This window comes from Pan troglodytes, chromosome 8, assembly GCF_028858775.2.
Source record: "Pan troglodytes isolate AG18354 chromosome 8, NHGRI_mPanTro3-v2.0_pri, whole genome shotgun sequence".
NCBI classification, from domain to species: Eukaryota; Metazoa; Chordata; class Mammalia; order Primates; family Hominidae; genus Pan; species Pan troglodytes.
This window is the reverse complement of record NC_072406.2, coordinates 41,913,332-41,934,925: the sequence shown is the minus strand read 5'-3', so window position 1 is coordinate 41,934,925 and position 21,594 is coordinate 41,913,332. Positions and strand designations below refer to the sequence as shown.

The window sequence follows — 21,594 nt, the reverse complement described above, 5'->3', positions numbered from 1 at the left end:
CTAAAGAACACTCATTTTTCTTGGTTTATAATGTAAAAATGATTGTATTGACATGGTTAAATTCCCAGGACCCTCATTTCTTTAGGAATGGACTAAATGGCTGATATCATCACTTATACAAGTATCTGAAACTTGAAGAGCTTATGTAGAGAAATAAAGTTTATATTTTTAACATTTATCTTTTCATTCTATTTTCCATGAGCTTTTTAAGTCCCCTTGTAAGAGAAAAATTTGTTTTGAGGATTGAAAATATTTTGATTTCTAAGTGACACCAGGGTAAACTTTTCTACCTGTAATCCTCAAACCACTATAATTATGACTAATAAATATAATAGTATTCCTATGATACCCAATGGAAAAAAAATATCTTTTATGACCTTGTCTACCTCTAGGCTAAAAGACTCTATCTCCATGTTCTAGGTTTCTTCAAAGGCTGGTCCCCTAGCCACCTCCCCTCTCTCCTTCTACTTCCATACACCAGCAAGTCATTTACCTGAAACATCTCTCACCAATGACTTCTTAATTGCCCAATGCAACAGCTTCTTTTCCTACTTGACATTCTGCATCGTGGTATATCAGGAGAGTATCCTGTGGATAAATAAACAGGCTTCAGGAGCAGTAAGACCTTGAATCCAGGATCTACTCTTATGAGCACTGTGATATGAAGTCTTGGAAATCTAGGTTTCCTCATCAGGAAATGAAGATAATATGAGCTCCTATGTCATGGGTTTCTCATGATGATTAAATAGAATAATATGTGTAAACAGTCTGACAGTGCTTGGCACAAGGCCAGCTCTCAATGTTTGGTTATTGATTTTAGTACTGAGCTGGGTGTGGTTCATGCCTGTGATCCCAGCACTTTGGGAGGCCAAGGCAGGAAGATCACTTGAGGCCAGCCGGGACAACATAGAGAGACCTCATCTCTACAAAAAATTAAAAAATTAGCCAACCATGGTGGCACATGCCTATAGTCTCAGCTACTCAGGAGGCTAAGACAAGAGACTCACTTAAGCCCAGGAGTTCAAGGATACAGTGAGCCATGATTGCACCATGCACTCCAGCCCGAGTAACAGAGCAAGACCCTGTCTCTTAAAATATAAAAATCATAATTTTTTTAAAAAAGATATTAGTATTCGTGGTGGTGATCACTGTTTTCTTCTTCACACTGTCTTCTCCCCTTATTTGGTTTCTATGATACATAATTTCCTGGTATTCATTTTAAAAATTTGACGATATTCTCACTTAATGCACCAAACCTCCAAATCTCCCTCTCCTGTGTTCCCACATTAGTTCAGAGGCACACCATTTCTCACCTGGACTGTTACAACAGTCTTTGAGAAACATTCCCCACAATGGAATCTTTGCTCACTCCAGTCCATGCTCCACATGCATACATAATTCAGAAGCAAAAAACTCTTTAAAAACCTTCAAACATGGCCCTCTCCTGATCCAAACATTTTACAGCCTTCCTGGAAGTAAAGTGACCACAGTTCCCTTGGTAACCCTCTCCTTGGAAGAGCATCCCTGGAGACTCCCTTCAATTTGTTACCCTAAATGTTACCTAAGCCTCCTCCCTGTATTTCATCCTAATTTTCCTCTGTTTAGCAAAAATGTCTTCCCAACCCCCAGGCCATAAGCCAGTAGTGGTCTATGGCCTTTTAGGAGCCAGGTCACACAGCAGGAGGTGAGCAGTCGGTGAGCTAGCATTACCGCCTCCTGTCAGATCAGTGGTGGCATTAGATTCTCATAGGAGCACAAACCCTGCTGTGACCTATGCATGCGAGGGATCTAGGGTGCACGCTTCTTATAAGAATCTAACACCCGATGATGTAAGGTGGAACAGCTTCATCCCGAAACCATCCCCCCAACCCTACCCCTGTCCTGGGTCTGTGGAAAAATTGTATTCCACAAAACAGTTCTCTGGTGCCAAAAAGGTTGGGGACAGCTGGTCTACACCACTTGTGGCTTTGGTTGGTAAAACGCTTTTAATTTCGTTTAAGATAAAGTTATTTTATGAGTTAGGAAATGTTCAGCTACAAGTAACAGAAAAAAACCACCAATTCAACTGGCTTGAACCAATAAGAGGTCATATTATGTTCTGTATCGAGAAGTCTGAAAATTGAGTGGCTTTTCAAGGTTTGTTAATCCAGTGGTTCAACCATGTCATCAGGGACCTGAGTTCTTTGCATGCTTCTATTCTGTCATCTTCAGAATGCCTGTTTGATCCTGATGGTTTCAAGAAATCACAACCTGACATGGCACTACCCAGTGGGCAGTATGCGGTCCCAACCAGCCATGAGTCAAGCATCTTTATCTCCATTTCATAAATAAAAAAATACAGGCTCAGATAGGTTAAGTGACTTGCCCCAGGTCACACAGCTATTAGTGGTAGAAACAGGATTTGGACTTCTGTTTACCTGACTCCAAAGTCCATGCTCATAAACACTTGGTTCTACTCCTTCCAAGCATGACAGCAAATGACTTTGCCCTGGAAAAAGTAGGATTAAACGTAGTTTAAAAGTAGGATTCACCAGGCTAATATTTCATGCACACTTCATAAGACCTGGATTTCTATCATCAATCATCAGCTATAGTCACCATTCTCAAAAAATATTAATAGTGTGCTTACACTACACAAATGTGTATAATGTCTTAATCTTTAATTTCTAATCAGAACACACATTCAGACAATGTTTTCATATAATGGTTGCAACTGGCTTCTATGTGTGTGATATGTGAGTATACATAGATGTATGTATATTCATATATACGTCTGCATATGCATATATGTGTACGATTCCATTTCATTGATAAACTAACCAAGGGCCTAAAAAGTTAGGAACTCCGTCCAATTTATACGGCTAGTAAGACATTGAGGGGTTTTAGGAGACGTCCCGATGACCTCCTGATATGATATTCTTTCCTGGAAGACGCTTAAGCTAACAAATTCCTTCCATTCAAAGTAGAGGGAATTGTAGCAGAATTTCAGTGAGCTTTTCTAAGTGATATGATGGCAATGTCCTATCAGATAAAGGGACTCAGTGCAGGGAGCACGTGTCATACCCAGCGGTGGTGCGGCAGGAGAACTAGCACATCAATCTCTCATGTCACATTTTCTCACAGACCTCTGTGAACCACAACAACCCTCTCCATTGCTTGCCTTTATTTTATTTTTTTCTTTTCTTTTTTTGAGATGGAGTCTTGCTCTGTCGCACAGGCTGGAGTGCAGTGGCGCAATCTCGGCTCACTGCAACCTCTGCCTCCCAGGTTCAAGCGATTCTCCTGCCTCAGCCTCCTGAGTAGCTGGGATTACAGATGCCCACCACCCCCCCCCCCCGCCCCGCCCCGCCCCGCCCCTTTATTTATTTATTTATTTATTTATTTATTTATTTATTTATTTTTTGTATTTTTAGTAGAGATAGGGTTTCGCCATGCTGGCCAGGCTGGTCTCGAACTCTGACCTCAAATGATCCATCTGCCTCGGCCTCCCAAATTGCTGAGATTACAGGCGTGAGCCACCGCACCCGGCCTCTTTTTTTCTAACACGAGAAAAGGCATACAGATCTATTTAATATGTACACACAGGGAGAAACACCTTTCCTCCGGTCCATATTTCTATCTAGGTGAGTACCAGACACACTTGATAAGTAAGCAAGAAAATCCCTCCTTGATTAGTGGAAAACAGAGGAAATGTGGGTTATTTATTTGCCCTATTTACCTTCCAAGAGAATCACAAAACAAGTGAAGTTAGTGAATGCTCCTCCCAAAACACACACGCCAATTTGCATCCTGCCAGCCTGAACCACTTGCCCAAGGGCTTGTAAAGCAAAAGGAGGACTATAAGTAACTCAGGTCTAATCCTCAGGGCAGGTGACAGGGTCCTCAGACTGCTTCAAATGTGTGTCCTGATACCTGACTCCCCGGGAACACAGCAACACCGGTCCCAGGTCATCGAGCCCTGCCGCTGAGCCTCTGCACCAAATTGGCTTTGAGAAACCACACAGCTCCCACGGCAGGCTTTTCCTCTCCTTCTGCGCCTCAGAAGCTCAGGATGATCTGTCCCAGACCACATTAAGCCAATCAGATCTGGAGCCTGAGCACTGGCCGGGCGTCTTCCTCGCTTGAGCCCAGTGGCCGCAGGCCGACCCCCTCGGCGGCCCTGATTAGCGCATCTAAGTATCAGGACAGCCTTGCTATGCTGATTTTGGAGTCTGGCAGCATTTCCTGAAACGAAATGGTGGTTGGGCTAAGGCCTGGCAGCGACCTCCCGGTGACACGAGCTCATGAATACGCGGGTCTGTTGCTGCTTCTGCGGCGTAATTCTCCGTGCGGAAACCTTCGGTTAGGGGCCGCCGCCTCCCTCTGGTGCGCAGCCAGCCCCGCCGCCTTATTTCTCTTGGCCGAGCTGACATTACCGTATGTTAGCTTTGCTCTACAAGCTCCCGTGGTACAGAGGGGTGCTTCCACACATGGGGAGGATGCGGGGAGACGGAAGGAGGTGGGTGCATGTGGCTCTCCAGTGGCACCCCAGTGCTGCGCTCAGACCCGTGCCTTGAAGGATCCCTATTCCAGAGACAATCAGGGCGTTCCCCCGGAACCTCAGTAATACCTTTCTCTGAAGCACTGTGGGCAGGCATGTTTTAGCAGCAGGGGCCAGTAGCCTGTTCTTGCCAAAATCTCCTTTACCTCTTCCCCGTCTAGCTCTGGGTGGCCAAGGGAAATGGCTTGGCGGGCTGGAACTGCCTCAGGTTCAACTGAAGGGAGCCTGTGCTGCCTGGAATCCAGAAGGCAGCACAGTTTTCTTCGGGAGCCCTCAGGAGCCTCCTGAGAGCTGAAGCCAGGGAGCGTTCCCCTCTGTGACTACCCTGACACCCTTCCCACCTCCCCTGCACGTGCTTCTGCTTTGATTCAGATCCACCCCAAAAGAACACATGCCTTAAAAGCAGAGGAGAAAAAGGTTGTGGAGCCACAGTTGCTTCTGCTTCCCGACTCATCAAATTCTACAGCGCCTTTCAAATTACATAGAAAATAGGGCCGGGCGCAGTGGCTTACGCCAAAAATCTCAGCACTTTGGGAGGCCGAGGCAAGCGGATCACTTGAGGTCAAGAGTTCGAGATCAGCCTGGGCAACATGATGAAACCCCGTCTCTACTGAAAATACAAAAATTTGCCGGGCGTGATGGCGCCCGCCTGTAATCCCAGCTACTCGAGAAGCTGCAGCACGAGAATTGCTTGAACCCAGAAGGCGGAGGTTGCAGTAAGCCGAGATCTACCCATCACCCCCGACTCAAAAAAAAAAAAGAAAAGAAAAAGAAAAAGAAAAAAGAAAGAAAAGAGGCTGGCTCATGGCAAACATGTTAAGTAAGTTTCATCTCGTGTGCCAGCTCCATTTAATTGGTAGTGGTGTTCTAGAGCACTGTGCTAAGAAACCTTCTGAGGCAGAATTCAACCAGCAGGAAGGAATGCTAGTATCCTTTACTAATTTCCTTTTTTTTCCCTTTTTTCTTTTCTTTTTTTTTTTTTTTTTTTTTGGTAGAGGTGGAGTCTTTCTATGTTGCCCAGGCCGGTCTCAAACTTCTGACTTCAAGTGATCCTCCTGCGTTGGCCTCCCGAAATGCTGGGATTACAGTCGTAAACCGCCACTCCTGGATTATCCTTTACTAATTTCATTCATGGATGAGAGATTGGGAGAAGAAAGAGGAAACTGCCACTTATTTTCCACATAAGTGTCATCTTCAAGGTAGGAGACAGGGCCAAACCATCAAGTATTGAAACCCAGGCTTTACCACTTTCTAGCTGTATGATTTGGGGCAAGCTACTTAACCTCTCTGAATCTCACAAAGCCTTATCATTATATGGAAATCATATTTAAAATTATTGGGAAGGAGACAAGATTTGACATTTTAAAAGCGTCACTTCCCCCTGTCCTGAGAGGTAAAGGTTGTGTCCATAGGCCTGGAATCAGATGGGCATGGGCCTGAGTCTTGGCTGTGACTGCAATGTGGGGTGAATGGAGGAGATCTAGCAGAGTAATGCCTTTATAGAGGGAAGATTTACAGAGGATAAGCCATCTAAATAGAGCTGGATACAGACAGGAAATCATAGAAGAGTCAGGGACAAGGACAACCAATCCAGTTCCAAGTAGATGGTGCAGGAGCTAAGCCTCAAGTGCTTCCCAGCCAGGTTGGAAACTGCTGTGGCAAATTTTTTCCTAAGGTCCCTGAAAGATGCCAATAGCACTTAGATGTGAGTTCCCAGACCTAAGGATCTGGCACTGGAGGGCAAAGGAGGCACATCTTAAATATTTGATCTCTCCTCTCCTTTTCCCACCTGCTAGTTCCTCCAGTCATGTGCCAGCCAGGTGTCCATGACAGAGAAAGGCCACTGAGATGAAAGGGCAACGCTGTTCAATTGGAAGCTCTTTGATTTTGCTAAACATGCTAGTGGCTTTGGGTGTGTACACCACTTATGAAGCTATTGTCTGTCAGCTCCATCTCTTCCTTCTGTATTATGCTCAGTGATGCTGATGTCAGACCTGCAAACCACACTTCTATATGGCCACCTGCTCTATTAGGCTCCACCAAGAAGGGATTCAAGAGGGAGACTGCAGGGCTGGAAGAGGAGAAGGGAACATATTTCTTCTTATCTGTTTCCTACTCTTTTGAGCATCATGGTAGCAATACTACTTCACTGCAGCAGAGGCAGTTCCTTTCCACATCAGCCACAGAATCCAGGTGCCAGCTTTTCTAGCACTTGCACAGCCAGCTTCTTCACACCTCAGCCTTAGAAACACCAGCACCAGATAGACAATATTCCCTCTGTGGAAATCTGGGTCCCAGACCCTCACGCTTATTCTCCCAGCTCAGAGACACTAGCTCTGACTAAGAAGTACACTTTCATCCTAGGTGAGAATCCCATCTTCACAGGGCCCATCCTCAAGCATTTATGTTTTCATAGCTCCAAACTCTTCCCATAGTTCTTTCAGCCCTTGGGGTGGTAGCTGCCTTCTGCAATTGCTACCTCTGGGATACCTTACTATACATTCTGCCATTTCAGTTAACTGGTCAGTAACCTAATTCTAGTTAGCAATTCTGTATATTAAATTCTTTCTGTGAAAGTCACTGATGTGGTTTCTGTTTCCTGCCTGGACCCTGGACTCTGAGTCAAACCTGAGAATTCTAGTAGAAGAGCATGGAATTGCTCTGCATCACAGAAGGAAAAGAATGTGAGCCTGCCAGAACAATCCAGGAGGGAGGGTGAGAGGCAGTCATGGAAGCAGCGAAGGGGGCACCCAGCAGACAGGCAGCCTAGAGAGGACACAGGGAGTGGGGAAAGGGGGGTCAAAGGGCTGTAAGAGCATTTTAAGAACTGCTTGGCTGGGTGCAGTGGCTCACGCCTGTAATCCCAGCACTTTGGGAGGCCAAGGCAGGCGGATCACCTGAGGTCAGGAGTTCGAGACCAGCCTGACCAACACGAGAAACCTCGTCGCTACTAAAAATACAAAATTAGCCAGGCATGGTGGCAGGCTCCTGTAATCCCAGCTACTCAGGAGGCTGAGGCAGGAGAATCGCTTGAACCTGGGAGGCGGAGGTTGTGGTGAGCCAAGATCGCCCCATTGCACTCCAGCCTGGGCAACAAGAGAGCAACTCTGTCTCAAAACAAACAAACAAGCAAAAAAACCGCCCTGCCTGCTAGTCCCTCCTCTCCCTCTTTTTCCAAACCTTCAACGAAGTCTAGTCCATCCATAGGTAGTGTGAAGAGAGTTAATCCTTTGTTTTAAAGACCTTTGAAGAAGCTTAGAGATGGACTTGATGCAAGTATTATCTTGTTAACTTGTACACTTTTAAGAACTGATCATAATCCTTCTCGTTACAACTGTTGAGAAAAAGCTAAGAGTCTTTGATGAGCAATATGAGTTTTTGGTCATACAAGTCTTCAAAGCAATGACTGCCCAAGGATTCTTAGAAATCATATAACTTTTCTACTAGTGAAAAAATGATTTTCTTATCACTCTGTTCACTTCAAGGTGGAGCGAAAGATGACATTGCTGGTGAGATGTTCAGCACTCTTTGGTCACGTTGGAAAAAAATTGTATTTCTGTTGTCAGAGATGAAGAATTGTTAAAAACAAAATCTTTTTTATTCCTCCTAAAGACATTACAGCTCACAAAATCTCTGATAGCTTCCTGTAGCATGTATTTTACTATTCAAGGAGACAATTGAATGGGTTTATTTCTTCTTATGTTACATCTCAGCTTTAATAAGTAATGTCTGGCTGGGTGCGGTGGCTCATGCCTGTAATCCCGGCACTTTGGGAGGCAGAGGCGGGAGGATCACCGGAGGTCTGGAGTTCGAGACTAGCCTGGCCAACATGGTGAAACCCCGTTTCTACTAAAAATACAAAAATAAAATTAAAATAAAAATAAGTGATGTCTTTGAGCTAATTTATGCTCTCCATACCTTATGATCATCTAGCTGTGTGTTGGCAAGTCCAGGATGGTGGCTTTTGACCAACTGTGCTTTAAGGCAAACCATGGAGTAGAGAAAGATGGACAGCAGAGGATTTGGGGCTTTAATGGGCACACAGCCTGCTTAGGAGGAAGCTCATTAGTCTGGAGCTCCTGCCCCTTGTCTTTGTGAAGCCATTACTGGTCCCCTGGTATGCTGCTCATAGGCAAGGCAAAAGAAATTTATGGGAATCAAAGCTTATAGAAACAGCAACAACTTTAAGAGTCAGTTTGTTTAACCAAATTAAAATTGTTCTTTTTTTCTTCCTCCACTCCCAGAAGTGCATTTCTATTTCCACTGAGTTAATAAAGAAATGCGACGCAAACAGACCTTCTAAGTTCTCTGAAGCCCATGTCCCGGTCAGGCTAATAACTACAGCCCAACACACTGCAGCCACTGTGATTATGTGGCAGGTGTTGTGTTAAGCACTTTATACATTATTGCTCATTTAATCCTCTCAAGAACACCGTGAACTAGATGTTATTTTCCACATTACACAAATGAGAAGATTGTGGTTGAGGGTGAAGGAGGTTAGAGAACTTCCCAAGGGTTCTTAGCTTCCAATTAGGATAGCCAGCATTTCACTCAGGTCTGCTCTATCAGGGGTCCCCAAGCCCCCGGGTCCGTGGTTTGTGGCCCATTAGGAACCAGCCCGCACAGCAGGAGGTGAGTGATGGGTGGGCCAGTAAAGCTTCCTCTGTACTTGCAGCCACTCCCCATTGCTCACATTACCACTTGAGCTCTGCCTCCTGTCAGATCAGCAGTGGCACTGGATTCTCATAGGAGCACAAACCCTACTGTGAACTGCCCATGCGAGGGGTCTAGGTTGTGAGCTCCTTGTGAGAATGTAACACCTGATGATCTGTCACTCTCTCCCGTCACCCCAGATGGGACTGTCTAGTTGCTGGAAACCAAGCTCCACACTCCCACTGATTCTACAATATGGTGAGTTGTATAATTATTTCATTATATGTTACAAAGTAATAATAATAGAAATAAAGTGCACAATAACTGCAATGCGCATGAATCGTCCCAAAACCATCCCCTGCCCCGGTCCGTGGAAAAACTGTCTTCCACAAAACTGGTCCGTGGTTCCAAAAAGGTTGGGGACCATTGTGCTACATTCTGTAGCCCGTGTTTTTACCCACAGTGGCATAAAGACAATCTGTTTCTGGTTATATGATCACATAACTAGTTGTATGTTGGGCACAATTTGGTCTCAAACTTCGTTTTGGAAGGAGAAACCTGTGAAGACAAAGTCTGTTTGGCTTGATGTGTTGGATATCACTTCAGAGATTCAATTCATGGATCTGTGTGCTGGACAGTGGGGAGGGCACTACTGAAAAGAAGTAGAAGAAATGCCTCAGAACTACACAGACCCTGCGCTCTGCTCTACCCCACAATGGAATGGTACCTGGATCTGACATGGTGCCATTATAAATTGACAAAGTGGATTTTTTTTTAATGATAAAAAGTAGATGGTTAAAACATAAGAAGTACAGGCATTCATTCAACAAATCTTTATTGTGCATCTGCTATGTGCCAGGGACTGTGCTAAAGACATAACAGTGAACCATGCAGACCCTTGGTCTTCGGGGAGCTTCCTGCAGGTCACTGTGCCCTGTCATGCACCGGGGTGAAAGTGTGCATTGCTAATGCCTTTGTGAGAGTGATAGCTCAATGCATAATTTTTAAAAGGCTTTAAAATGTGCTGATGCTCTTCCTATTTTTCTTCTTTTTCTTTCTCTTTCTGAACAATTTTGTCTTCATGCCATAGGTGGTATAGAACAAGGTACGTGGGGGTAGGGGAGGGGCTTGTGAGGCGCCATGGTGGCCAAGAATGGGCTGTCAGGACCATCAAGAGGTGAGGGGCTGTGTGTGCAGGGGGAGGGCTGGCCTGGTGAGGAGTCAGGGCCTGGGTGAGGCAAGAGCTTTCACATGGAGGGCAGCAGGGTGAGGAAGATGTAGAGACATGGAGGGAAAATAGCAAAAACAAAATGTGTTTACTCTTCGATGTAGCAAAATTGCATCCAGAAATTACTTTGTGGCAATTAAATAGCAAACTAGATGGGCCAAATATGGACACATAGAGATGTGGGTCACATCATCATTAATAATAGCAAAAATTTAAAGACAACTGAAATGACCAACCAGAAGACACATGACTCCAGAGCCCAAACAGAGGTACACAAATGGATATTCATTAAAACCGTGGGTGACAGTGCAGATCCGGGGTGGTAAGAAGGACAGATGAAGCTGGGAGAGTTGGTTATCCCTACGGGCAAAGAGAAAATTGGACCCCAACTTCACACCATGAAAAAAAAAGAATCACCTCCTGGTTATGGCTTCAACATGGTGAATTTCTTAAAACACAAAAGTTTTCCAACTTTAAAGACGAGTACTGATAAACTTCACTACATTAACATTAAGAACTTCTTTTTATCGAAAAGGCCCCATAAAGAGAGTGAAAAAATAAGCCACACACTGGAAGATAAATTTGCAATTTTGGAACTGACAAAGAATTTCTCCAAAAAGCTAAAAAAAAAAAAAAAAAAAAAAAAAAAAGACAAACAAGTCAACAAGCAAATAGGTAAAAGATATAAACATACATTTTAAGAAGAAAAAACAAATGAGTAGTAACCAGGGAAATGCAAATTATGCCATACAGATGTACCACTTTACACACAGCAGATTAGCAATTTAAAAAGAAAATTTGACAGTACCAATTACTAGTTAAGCCATGGAGCAACAGGAACTCGTACACACTGTTCGTGGGAGTATAATTTGTCCCAATTTACTGGAAGAGCCATTGGATATAATCCTACAAAGATGCACACACCCTATGACCCAGTGGCATGGAGTGGTGACATGGGAGGGTGGCCCACAGGCACTTTGCTCAGATTCAAGAATGTTCACAGCCATATGTGCTGGGCTGAATAATGTTCCCCCCAAAATTAATATCCTCACCAGAGCCTTGGAATGTGGCTTCACTTGGATACAGATCACTGCAGATATAATTATTTCAGTTAAGAGGAGTTAATAGGGTGGGCTCTTGATCCCATAAGACTGGTGTCCTTGTAAGAAAAGGAGGAAAGATACAAATACAAGTAGGGAGACCCCCATGACTATGGAGGCAGAGACAACGGAGGATGTGTCTAGAAGCCAAGGACCATCAAAGACTGCCAGCGATGTCAGAGGCTAAGAGAAGGATATGGAATTTCTTCTTCACTGCAGCCTTCAAAGAGAGCATACCCCTCCAGAAACCTTGAATTCAGACTAGCCCCTGTATAAGAATGCACTTCTGTTGTTTCAATCCATCCTATTTGCAGTCATTTCTTATGGTAGCCTTCAAAAATGAGTACATCATGTTGTTCATAATGGCTGGAAGATGCAAACAACCAAATATCCATCCTCCAGAGAACACGTAAATAAATGGGAGGATATTCATACAATGAAAAACTATGCAACTATGAAAATGAATGAACTGTAGTTTGACACATCAACATGGAAGATGCCTTTACTCTTTCTCACCACTTATTGAAATTCTGATCACTCACTGAGGAGACCCACTTCCAGTCCTTCCTCCTGCATAAAGGCCATGAGAGCTACCATTTACTTATTTATTTGTTTATTTATTTATTTATTTATTTATTTATTTTTGAGATGGAGTCTCACTCTGTTGCCCAGGCTAGAGTGCAGTGGCACCATCTCAGATCACCACAGCCTCCACCTCCCGGATTCAAATGATTCTCCTGCATCAGCCTCTCGAGTAGCTGGGATTACAGGCACACACCACCATGCCCAGCTAATTTTTGTATTTTCAGTAGAGACGGGGTTTCACCATGTTGGCCAGACTGGTCTCGACCTCAAGTGATCTGCCCTCCTCTCCTCAGCCTCCCAAAGTGTAGGGATTTCAGGCGTGAGCCACCACGCCTGGCCAGAGCTACCATCTATTGACTCCTTCTCGGCAGTCGATGTCATGCACGCCCTTACTGACCTTATCCCTAATCCCTACAACAATCCTTTAAGTTAGAGATTGTTAGCCGTCTTGAAAAGAGTTAGACAGAAGTATTCAGTGCCATTAAATGACTAACCTAGGTTGCCCAGCCCAGGTGTCAGGCCCTATTCTCTTCTGCAGCTCAGCTCCAGGAAACATGTTTCCCTCCCTAGCCCCACCAAAAAATGCAGCCAACCAGACACATAATATTATTTTGGGGTCTGTAACATTACCATGACTCATGATTCTCTTCAATCCACTTGCCTTTCATCTTGCATGTCTTCTTTCTAAATGCCTTATGTCTAATTATTTCTTTTACCTCCACCATCTTCTAGAAAAAGGCATAAGCCTTATATTCCTCTAGATAACACAGGAATAGGAACCAAAAAAATGCATCGCATTCAAATATTTACTGAGCTTCCATTATGGCAAGCCTTGTCCTTGGTGGCTGAGTTGAATTGAATCTCCTGCAGCCTGTGACAGCTAGTCATACAGGCAGTAAAGGACGAAAAATGTACAGTGAATGCTTCCTTATCTGTTTGTTTTCCCTTCCTAGGAAATTCTGTCTACACAGCTGACCAAAGCTCAAGCAGAATGACGGGACACACCATCGTCAGTAGTAACAGATCCACGTACCTACTAGCCATAAACAAGCTAGGTTTCCATGCTTTCTTTTTGGTATTTCTCTATGTCGCGCGTCTAGCAACAGAGTAGAATTAGCAGCTTCCAGGTTGCTGGGGTTTAGAGGCAGTGACAGATGCAGAATGAGGAAGCAAACAGATTAATATGTATTAAATGACTGCATTAGTGCTCATTACTCTTAAGTTCAGTACTTGTGTGTACATGTGAAAGTGGTATTTTTCCATGACTCTCACCATGGGAGCTGATTTAAACAGAAGCACTCAGAATTAGCCCAGCAGTCCAAGCCAGCATCCAAACTATTTATTCCCTCTCTCCCACCCCCACCGTTTCAAGTGCCAGGCATAATTGTTATTTGATATAATGGCTCATCAACCTACAGCTCTCACCCAACCCAAAAAGAGTTTGGTGGCTTAAGGTTTCGACCAAAGCTCCATTTCATCCTGTATAAAAGTGATTTGGAAATCCTTTTTATCCTGGATTCCTGACAAGAAAATCCAGCTAACAAGGTCATCCGAGATGCCACCAAAACAATATGCAAGGCTGGGTATGGTGGCTGATGCCTGTAATTCCAGCATTTGGGAAAGCTGAGGTAGGAGGATTGGTTGAGCTCAGTTCAAGACTAGCCTGAGCAACATAGCAAGACTCCATCTCTACAAAAAGTAGAAAAATTAGCTGAACGTGCTGGCAGCTGGTTTTTAGCATTTACAGGCCCAGCTACTCAGGAGGCTGAGGCAGGAGGATCACCTGAGCCCAGGAAGTCAGGGCTGCAGTGAGCTATAATTGCACCACTGCACTCCAGCCTGGGTGACAGACAAAGACCTTATCTCTTATAATAAAATTAAAAAATATATATATACACTATGTATCTCTTATAATAAAATTCAAAAAATATATATATATTTGCTTTATTGACTACTGTGTTCCAAGCTCTGCTGGGAGTAACTGGAGGCAAATTTTAATGCAACCCAAAGTCCCAATGCTTTATACTTGAGGATGCCTTCTCCAGTGCTTGCTGAGGAGACCTGTGAATCAGGAAAATGGCACCAGCATGCACAATCCCAAACTAAGACACTTCTGAAGATGCCAGGCCCAAAGCCATAAACATGGACCACCTTTGGTACCAAGTCATCCAGTCTTTCTTGGCATAAGCAAATGATGAGGCTTTGAATACAACTGAGCTGGCCATAAATGCTGGCTCTGCCAATGTCTAGTGATATGGACTTTGACAGTTGATTTAATACTGCTCGGAGCATCTGTGAAATGGTGACAATAATCCCTGTCCCCGTGGAGTTGTATGCAGATGAAAGGAAAGAGGATGTGAAGAGCTGCCACACAGTAGGCAAGCAGCGCTAGTTCTCCTTGCTTTCCTGTTTCACTTACTCATCATTAGACATCTGGGACAAGCAGTGACTTCTGCTGTCTTGAAGTTCACTTACTATTAATTCAAACAAGACTTCCTGACTGCAGTCTGCCCTCATTACTGGCAATGTCCTGCCTGATCTCTAAGGCAACAATCACTCATTTTGTAAATACAACCTTCTCATCTCTTAGAAATTAATGAAAATTCCATGAAAACGATTTTCAGGCACTGTAGTGACATGAAACTTCAGGAACTCATTACCTTAAATGTCTCACCCAAGGAGTTGAAATATTTCAAAATCCACATGCATATAATATTAATGCAAGAGTGTATAATACGCATAGTCTTCTCCAGGGCAAGTAAGCTTTTAAAATATACTACCCCTAACTTTCTTAGAGTTTTCTTACTTGACAAGTTATTCTCTTTGCTTATTACTTTCTACCCGTGTCTTTTATCACTACTCTAGAAAAATCAAGAACAAACTATATTGGGTTGAACCCTATGAAATTCCTTATATTTGGTCATTTTTGACCTATGGGAATGACAATCTCATAAAGGTTTAACCTGCTAGAGCCAGGCCAAGGATAAAGGAAATCAGAGCAGTTCCTGAGAAAATGTGGTTGGGCTGCTCCCCTGCCCAAGGAGACCTTCGCTTTCCAAACACAAGGTCATCACATCATTGGTGATGTCTGCATTGGTTAGGTTGGGTAAACTTGACATTATTATTTGGGTTCTCTCTCCCCACTGGTAGGGCAGGTGCTAACTGAACAGATGAGTAATTATGACTGCAATAAAAGTCACTGTTGGAGGGGGTAAAACCATTATCTCCACACCCAGACTGAGGACAGCTCGCTTGGTTTGCACAGTTCTTACAACCCACACCACTGTGGGCGCCATACCCTCTTGGGGAGTTGCCATCACATTCCGAAGCTAATGACATTAATCATTAGCCAACTCAGAAAGGTTAATGGGCGGCTCGAGGGAGAGGAATGTTTTTATGGAGTTGATGTTCCTGGGAATTGGATCAGAAGAGCATAAGGGGGCCCTGGATGGGACATGAGCATTAACAAGTCCCTCCACCCACCTCATCCCACACAGCAGGACTCTTTAGGCTCAGCAAAGTGCTTCATCCAACACTTCATGAATGAGCCAGAGGACGGGAACCAGGCACGATTCCAGATCCAGCTTCATAATCCCTTCCCAGAATATAGTTTTCTCAAAGAGTGTCTTGTAAATTAAAAATGTGTTTGCATTATTTTTATGTATGTATGTATGTATTTATTTATCGAAGACAGGGTCTTGCAATGTCACTCAGGCTGGAGTGTTGTGGTGTAATCATAGCTCACTACAGCCCTGACATCCTGGGCTCAAGTGATCCCATCTCAGCTTCCCAAGTAGCTGGAACCACAGGCATGCATTACCACGCCTGGCTAATTTTTCTACTTTTTGTAGAGACAGGGTCTCACTCTGTTGCCTGGGTCAGTCTCGCACTCCTGGGCTCAAGCAATCCTCCCACCTCGGCCTCCCAAAGTGCTGGGATTACAGGTGTAAGCCACCATACTGGCAGATTTGAGAAATCTTTAACTCACCAATGGATTAGCTGTTGGGGAGTGAGGAATATCAAGGTCAGAGTAAGAGGGATTATAGCAGAGAAAATCAAACCACTGGCTGAAAACTAAACATTTCAGTTACATTGTGACTATTTCACCTACGTACATAATGAGAACCTCTAAAGACATGTAAAATATGGAATTGTTTCAACTTTTAAGTTTGCTTTTTAAAAAATGGAAGGTATCTTATAGACATAGTAATGCTTTGCACTTATCCCAGTTAGAACTAGTAAGTCCCCAGACCTCACTCACCTGTAATTACCAAAAAGATCGTGGGGCTTCGAGGTGGGGAGGGGAGTTGTTTTGTTTTTTTGAGACAGGGTCTTGCTCTATTGTCCAGGCTGGCATGCAGTGGTATAATCATAGCTCACTGCACTGCAGCCTTGAACTCCTGGGTTCAAGCAATCCTCCTTCTTCAGCCTCACGTGTAGCTGTGACTACATGCGAGCCACCACTCCTGGTTAATTTTAAAGACAATTTTTTATGTAAAAATTGAGTCTTACCATGTGGCCCAGGCTGGTCTCAAACTCCTGGGCTCAAGCAATCCTCCTGCCTCAGCCTCCCAAAGTGCTGGGATTACAGCTGTGAGCTACTGTACCCAGCCTGTGTTTTCTTATTATCCAAATAATCATGACTTTGAGGCCCATTTCCATAACTCAAGAAAGTTATTCTTCTCCCTGCTTCTCCTTCATGAACATGTTGGAGAATTCTGGAGAGATGCTGGATGTGCCACCCACCCATCCCAGTAGTCACTCATCCCTCCAGCCACCCTGACTCCAAGGCCGGTGCTGCAAAGCCCTGCAAGGAAATTCCCTTGAACAGGCTCAACACTGGCTTCCTCAGGCTGCTCTGCCATCCCCATGCAAGACACTCCAAGTGCAGACACAAGCTCTGCCTGTACTTCCACAATGCACAGAGAGGAGCAGCCCAACTGTTTAATAAAATCGTACTGAAGGCATGGGGCTGACACAATTACAACTCCGAGAAACATTCCCATGCTTATCAAAAGGGGTTCCTCTAGAGGGTCCCGGCTCTGAAAGCCAGCCTTGGGCCTTTGGCCTAGCTCCTGGCTACCTTTTGCCTGGCTCAGCCTCCTCTCCACCAGGCTCCAGGTCTCTTTCCCACCTCCGAATCCAGCTGGAGCCTCTCAGTCCCAGAACTAAGTGGCAGCCTTGCTTATTCCCATCCCAAGATGACTGGGAGCTTCTCCTTCCTAAAAGGGGGACCCTTCAACCACCCACCAGCTGCAATGCAGCCTCCTTGGCCCCAAACATCAGCCCCAATCACCAATGATTCATTTCCATCTGCTGGTCTTCATAACACCACGCCTGGTGCTGTCGCCCAGATAGCCAGGGTCAAACCTGATTCCATTTCTTTTTATTTTATTTTATTTTATTTTATTTTATTTTATTTTATTTTATTTTATTTTATTTTATTTTTTGAGACAGAGTTTCGTTCTTGTTGCCCAGGCTGGAGTGCAATGGCATGATCTCAGCTCACTGCAACCTCCGCCTCCTGGGTTCAAGCGATTCTCCTGCCTCAGTCTCCCAAGTAGCTGGGACTACAGGCCCCCACCACAATGCCCAGCTGATTGTTTTTGTATTTTTAGTAGAGACGGGGTTTTGCCATATTGGCCTGTCTGGACTTGAACTTCTGACCTCAAGTGATCCGCCTTTCTCGGCTTCCTAAAGTGCTGGGATTACAGGCGTGAGCCACTGTGCCCCGGCAAACCTGATTCAATTTCCTTTCCCAGTCTTTCATCCAGTGTGGAGTAAAGAGAGGGTCAAGATACTTTCTGGGTTAGCTCAGGGTTTGCACTGTCCTAAAACAAATATAATCAGACAAATAGACAAAATATACATGCATTTGTACATACAAAAAGATATGTACACACATGTGCATGCACACACACACACACACCTTCCCAAGACAGTTTCAGAGACAGTCACTAAAATCTAAATCCATATTCAAAGATGCAGCAAGGACAATGTCCCACTAAAAATGGACTCTATTTATGTTAAACAGAACACATTACTTCTCAGCCTACATTTAAAGTAACATTGAGGATGACACTCGTTACACAAATTATTGTTCTTGGACAAACTGAAGTGTTTATTCTGCTAACTTTTCCCAAAACAAAGGAAGTCACAATCGTGAATTGGTTGCTCAGCCTCTCGTAACTATGAGTAACTTTTAAGGAACAGTTCTACTGCTTTAAAAAATATTTTTCCACTGGGCATCACTACACAATGATGCAGTCATAGCTCAAAATATTTTGGAAATTCCTCCTTTGGAATTGCCTCCAGAGCCAAGAGCACATTCCTTTAGAATAGTCTCAATGGTTATAAATCTTTATACCAAGAAGAAGGTGTATTTGATTCTTAAAATAAACCAAAAATTATTTTAAAACAGAGCTGGTGAATGTAGGTGATCAAATTGGGTGACACTGCTTTGGTATACAAAATGTGGCCCTAAAACATTAGGCAAGTTTTCCTGTGCGAGTCATAAATTATCTGTGAAGGCCATTCACTCAACACACTTTAAACATTTTTTAATGCAATACATTTTTACTCTGTACCAATCCTTGATGGGGCACAAACCCCGAAAACAACTAATTTCAATGTTAAATGGAAATATTTACAATCGTAATATGTATGAAACCTCAAGCGTCTCAGAAGAGCGGTGCACAGGAGGAGAAGAAGGGTTGGGAAGGGTCTCAGAAAAGGCTTAAGAAACATGTGTCATAATAATTAGAGTTTTCGTCATGGCCATCTTGAAGGCCACAGCATTTATTTAGATACATTCATTCAGATATATTTGTTGAAGCCATTACTCCATTGCTTTATAATCATGCTTCAGAATAAAGGAGCATGAACTTCATTTCACCCCCAGAGTTATTGTAGCAGGCCCCAACAAGACATTAATTTTGCCCGTGGTTTTTGACCTTTTTTTGCTTCCTAACACACTTTCAGTTATGATCTTGGGCTTTCTTTGAGCAAAAACCTCTTGGATTCCATGCACCATCGTTATTTAGGAAATCCCTTATGACTTCCAAAACATTCACATGTTTTTCCTGGAATAACATTGCACACATTTATATGCGATCACGTTTTCCTGCCCCATGTATGTTTATGAACCCCAGCGCATGTTAAGGCCAGCCCTTACCGTGTAGTGATATTGCAGAAGCTGCTGAACAGCACCCTGCTATTACAGCCCTGTATCCTGGTGAGGAAGGGAAGAACCCCAAGGATGGGCTGGGGAAGTGGAGGCACACAGGCAAAGTGGGGTTCCTCCAGATGGCGCTCCATCCCAGCTCTATGACTACCTGAGTAAAGAGTGTCTTGGGGCTTTGGGTGGCAGGTTTTACTAGTCAGGCCTCCATTTATATCTCCCCTAAAAGCCTGAAACACCAATGGCTACTCTTGAGTTTCTCAGTCACAGTGGAGAGTGGCTCCAAGGCCCTTTCCCAGGAAAATTCAGAAGGGGTAATGACCTCAGAGTTTTCACCTGTGGCACCGGCCTGAGTTTCTCATGAGGCACCGGACTGTCATTTCTCATCAAAATCGTCTCTTGAACTTCTAAAGTAAACACCAGGAGGAAAAGGAATGAAATGGCTTTGCAACTGTGGAAATTGTACTATGTCCGGTCTACAGGGTGAAATGAGTTGCTATTTCACCAGGCCAGGTACCTATACCCTTATGAATAAAACAGCAAAAGAGGTGAAAAGGAATTTTAGCCACGTCAAAATTTCACCTAGACCCACTGTTTTATACTTTTCTTTGACTTGCTCTATAAATATTTTACTACAAGTTTCAAAGTTTATAGGATCCTTAAGACTTGTAAAAAGGTTGAGTAACTAGAAACCAATGACTGATACCTACCACAGGGATCTTGGTTTTTTTTCTTCTTCTTCTTAAGATTCCATGGAACAGATTTCATTCTACCCAGGATTCCTTGAAAGGTGGCTTGAAACTCATCTCCCAATTGAAGTCATGAATCTGCAGGGGACAAAGAAAAATGGCATCCACATATCAACTCTAGTTGATTTGGGGGCACTCTCCAGAGAGTCAGGAATCTGGTTTAGGCCCCAGACCTATAGCTTCCAGGGCTCAGACTCCTCAGAAGCTAAGGGTATGTGCCCCAATGACCTGGATCCCTGGTGCTGGCATCACATCCAGATTCCCCAAAGCAGAGAGGGCCCAGTCACCTGGTCCTACTGCATTCTGGGAATGACAGACATGCCACTGGTTTTAAAAGGATGTATTTCCAATGGACCCTTCACCAAGTTGCAAATTTTAATTGTATAATAGAGCAATATGCATGAGTGTCTTCTGGTTTCCAGTGACTTGAGTTTTGTTGGTTATTGAACTAATTATCCTGATTCCTAAATCCCATAAAAGTACATAGGACTATAGTTATCAGTCTAGGCAAAATTAATTCACTTGTACATTTGGATACATTTGTTCTAATGACTGAATCTTGTATCTCTTTTCTTCAAAAATACAGAGTTTGGCCAGTGCACGGCAGCTCACACCTGTAATCCTGGCACTTTAGGAGGCTGAACTGAGAGGATCACTTGTGTCAAGGTGTTCCAGACCAGCCTGGGCAACATATCGAGACCTCGTCTCTGCAAAAAGTTTTAAACTTAGCTGGGCATGGTGGCGCACACTTGTAGTCTTATCTACTCTAGAGGCTAAGGCTGGAGGAACAGTTGAGCCCAGGAGGTTGAGGCTGCAATGAGCTATGATACCCCACTATGATTGCCCCACTGGGTGACAGAATGAAAGCCTGTCTAAAAAATTTTTTAGAAATAAGAATAATACAGGTTTATAGATCAAAATGTGGCTCCTGAAACATTAGTTTTGAGCTTCAATTCAATAAGAAAGCCATCGTATTAGTCCATTCTCTCACTGCTATAAAGAAGTACCTGAGACTGTGTAATTTATAAAGGAAAGAGGTCTGATTGACTCACAGTTCCAAAAGGCTGGGGAGGCCTCAGGAAACTTACAATCATGGTGGAAGGTGAAGGGAAAGCAAGGACCTTCTTCACATGGCAGCAGGAGAGAGAAGTCCAAGCTGAGGAGATGCCATATGCTTATAAAACCATCAGATCTCGTGAAGAGTCACTCCTGTCATAAGAACAGCATGGGGAAAACCACCCCCATGATCCAATCACCTCCTACCAGACCCCGCCCTCCACACATGGGGATTATGGGAATTACAATTCTAGATGAGATTTGGGTGGGGACACGGGGCCAAACTATATCAGCCATACAGGAAGGGAGCGTGAGAAGCTGAAGGTTATGGTTCTTATGCTTTCTAAGTGTCTTCCAGGCCCTGAGCCCACTGTCTCATCTCCACAGTGCAGGGATGCCTTAAACACAATTAAAACTGAAACCAACATTAAACAGAACTAAATGTAAGAAATTAACAGAAATTAATTACCACATATCAGAGAGACAATCGCCTGTTTAAAGCT

At 43.9% G+C, this 21,594-nt stretch overlaps 1 long non-coding RNA gene across 2 annotated transcripts in view; it reads right to left on the bottom strand.

Moving 5' to 3' along the window:
* Positions 1-21,594, bottom strand: part of LOC129136264 (uncharacterized) — a 100,257-nt gene that overhangs the window by 46,279 nt on the left and 32,384 nt on the right. For both annotated transcript variants that reach the window (XR_010146841.1, XR_010146842.1), the window contains 3 exons: positions 19,997-20,113; positions 2,418-2,488; positions 494-588 (listed from right to left, as the gene is read on the bottom strand). This is a non-coding gene — a long non-coding RNA (uncharacterized LOC129136264). The remainder of the gene's footprint in view (positions 1-493; positions 589-2,417; positions 2,489-19,996; positions 20,114-21,594) is intronic.